The sequence below is a fragment of the Zingiber officinale genome, chromosome 2A, assembly GCF_018446385.1.
Source record: "Zingiber officinale cultivar Zhangliang chromosome 2A, Zo_v1.1, whole genome shotgun sequence".
Lineage (NCBI taxonomy): Eukaryota > Viridiplantae > Streptophyta > Magnoliopsida > Zingiberales > Zingiberaceae > Zingiber > Zingiber officinale.
Genome location: NC_055988.1, coordinates 31,408,247 through 31,412,120, shown reverse-complemented (window position 1 = coordinate 31,412,120; position 3,874 = coordinate 31,408,247).

Below are 3,874 nucleotides of genomic sequence, written 5' to 3'. Positions count from 1 at the left end.
TGGACTATGGGGAGATCAAGAGTTTGCTAAGGAATTATTAAGACATTTCTGTTTAGAGTTCTTTAGTTTCCTTTTAATGCTATTATGAGTCAATATTGTATTTAAGTTTATTCCGCGTTTGTAGTTGGGTTATATTGATGTTTGCTATTGATAGGGTAGTTTCCTTCTTTTATTTGTGATATTATACTGCGTGGTTGTGAAGATATATGTTCCAGCCGCCTGTGGCTGAGTATATTATGCTTGTATTATGGGAAATGGTCACCGGTACAGGGGAGATTCTGCCGAAATTTTTCGGTAGGGTTTTCCTAGAGATTTTTAATAAACCGGTTAAGTAGAGTAGTAGATAAGTAACGGTCACTCTTAGAGACTAGTAGTAGTAGTAAGAAGGGTGGTCGTTACACATTTGGATTTAGCTAAATAAAATATATATATTGTTTGTTTGTTTGACACAGGACTCTGATTCGAGACAGGTGTCTCGACGTTGGATTTGGCGTGATACTACCTGCTATCTGAGGCGGGTACCCTTTGACTTATCTTTTCAATATTGTCTTATGATATGTATAGTTTATATATAATTACTAGTGATTGGTAGTTTAGCACTTTCCTTGGATTTAGTTTAGTTGATACCTGATACATGCTTCTACTGTTAGCTGTTATACATTAGTCTGACATGCTTTTCTTTCTGGCTATGTTTATCTGTGTTCATAGAGATAGAGGTATTTATTGTGTTTCCCTCTATATTGGATTAGTTGCTATACATGTTGTATATGTGTTCTTGGATTTATACTACTTATATCATGGTTATATATGTGTTTACTTTTTTGGCACCTACACATATGGAGGAGGATATGTTCAGGTATGATATGCTGTAGCCGCATGCACCATATCGCATGTTTGCATGCTGGGCAATTGATGACTCCATTATTGTTGAGCTCGTCGGCCGGTTACATGGACCTCTACACACGTGACCACTGCATGGGTAGTGGCATAGTACTCAAGGTGTGTATGGTAGGTTGCTCGGTGGTGCTCCGCTGGGGTGCTCATGGGTAGTACGATGACAGCGTGGTAGCACGCCGGGGTCCCTCCCCGTCATTACGTATCGGGAGATGAGAGCATTGCGCTCCCTCACTATGTTTGAGGTAGGAGGATAGGTGTACTCCGATAGCATTCTGTCCACTCGGTCACTCTTCAGGGGTAGTGACCGCAGAGTGCACGGTGTCACAGCCCTACCCACTCGGTCTCACCATCGCGTGTGAGATGGCTGACTGGCGTCAGGGGTGACCATGTCATATTGTATCATATGCATAGATTGCATTTATTGTGATTGTTGCATATTAGATGGTGCACTTGGGTGGCTGCATATGATTAACATGCATATAGGATACATGTTTATTTGCTCTGACTATCTTTATCTGTGTATGTCCACAGTCATTTGCCCAAGCCTCGCAGGTGAGTACAGGTTATTTCAGTATTGTATTTCTTATTATTCTTGTAGTAGACTGTATTACATGCCTATTGTTGGTTACTGTAGTTTATTCAGTTATGCATACCTGTTTACTGTTAGGAGACTGTACTATATGTTGTATTGTTAGGATACTGTACCGTAGGATTGTTGCTAGTAGTTATATGTTGCTGTACATATCTATTGGATTACCTGCTGAGTTCTTTGGACTCACACCATTATATTACTATTTTTTAGGTTGAGGCCGTCAGGAGAGATTCCAGTCGCTAGCCCCCTTGTCGCGAGGATTTTCTGTAGTCGATCTCTATTTTCGTTACTACATTTTTACACTTGTGATGTGGGTTTTGTATTGTGGACTTTATGTTGAACCTTTGGGTTTGCTACTTTTGTTTTCTGCTGCGGATATTTTCATTACTTCATGGATTTCTTTTTCTTTGTTGTAGTGGAGTAGGATGTTATACATATATCTGCGATGATTTCTATATTGTCTTTTCTTTATATTAAACTGCGTGGATTGTTCATATTAAAACTGTGTGGAATGTTGATATAAACTGCGTGGTTTGATTATTATTTATATAGTATTGTTCCAGCCGTGTGGGTCGATGTATGGATATATGTATTCTGGATTCATATTGTCACCTGTATAGGGGAGATGCTGCCGAAATTTCTTCTGGCAGAGACTACCTGGGGCGTGACACGCCCTAATCGCAACATCGAAGGCGCCTTCAAAGAGCTTGAAGGCGCCCTCAATGCCAACATATGCAGCAAACAGAGAGTTCGCTGCAAGTCACTTTCTCGCTGAAAATCGACGATCCAAGGCGGCTTCAACCCCGATTTTCTACCTTGTACCTCCGTTAAAACCTCAGGATGCCTCTTAGGTATAATATTAACTTATCTATTGTTCGTATATATTACTTTTGTCCATTTCTTTGCTGTATGAATTGCTTGAATCAAAATAGGAAACGTCGAAACATTGATCCTGCTCCCGCTAGCATACCTTCTACTGATCCTAGGTTCCCCTCACAGCGACATAGGATTGAGTTCACCAGACATAAGTTTATCCCTATTAAACCTAGGTACCTGAGTAGGTCATTTTTTGCTCAGTTTTGTCAGCCTACAGTCCAGATGATAGAGCACTATCAGCTTAGTAAACTGGTTTATTACAGTCATGTAGTAAATCAGGATCTATGTGCTGTTGTTTAGTCCTAGGAAGATCGTACCGATTCCACTGTACAAAAATTTTATACAAGTGTCGAACATTTCCTAAATAACTTATTGTGTTCTTTAGAAGTTAAATTAGGAATCACAAACAGAACTTAACATTATTGATTCCAAATTTAACTTATCTGTTCTTAATGGTTTAGACTTGGATCACAAGCGGAACTTAACACTATTGATCCAAATCAACCTATGTTATAAATTCAATTAAATATTAATTTCCAAAATTGACTTCCAGGTTAAACATTGCAAGGCACTAGGCCTTCTTAGATATGGGAGCAACCACCACTTCCTAGACAAAGCCTTTTAAGGATAGCTAATATTTAATTTCCTTATATAACTCTTGGTTTAACCAAAAGGAACAATCGAATCACAAATTCGAAAAAACAAAAAACACAAACTCGAATAACAAATCCAAAAAACTAGAATCTATTGCCTCTTGTGTTTGGAATTCATATAAAGAAAAATAACTAGCATGATGTGGAAGAAAATTACTAGTTATACCTTCTCTTTGTATGCTAATGACCTCTAGATCTTCTGCCGTATTCCTCGCCTCGCCTTGGACATCATGTGGGTGACGATCCTCCAAGATGAATACCACCCAAAGAGCTTCTCCTCCTTCTCTATGTTTCAGCCACCACCACCACCAAGGAAAAGAGAGCACCAATAAGAAAATAAGAATTGTTATCTCATGAGGCCTCCCCTCCCCTTCTTTTATATTACTTGACCAAGGCAAATAAGGGAAGACTTTTTACAAAAATTAAAATCTTCCTCTTATTTTTCCTTTTTCCTTTTTATTTTTTCCTTTTCTTTCCTCTTGATTGATTCAATCATCAAACATGGTTGATTGTCTTGATTGGCTAGCCCCTTGCTTGGGCACCAAGCAAGGGTGGCTGACCACAATAAAAAGGAAAGAAATAACCTTTGTAAAATTTTATAAGCAAAGAAAAAACTCTTATAAAATTTTACAAGATCTCTTTTAATTTCCTAAAGTAATGTTAAAAGGGAAAGTTTAAAAAAAAATAAAACCAAGTTTTAAAATTTAAAACTCCTCTTCTAAAATTTCCTTTTTTAACATGATTAGAAAATTTTCAAATTTAAAACTTCTCTTCCTTTTTTCTTAAAACCATGAGGATGGTTAAAAAAGGAAAGTTTTAAAACTTTTAAATTTTTTTTTAAACCATGTGACCTAAT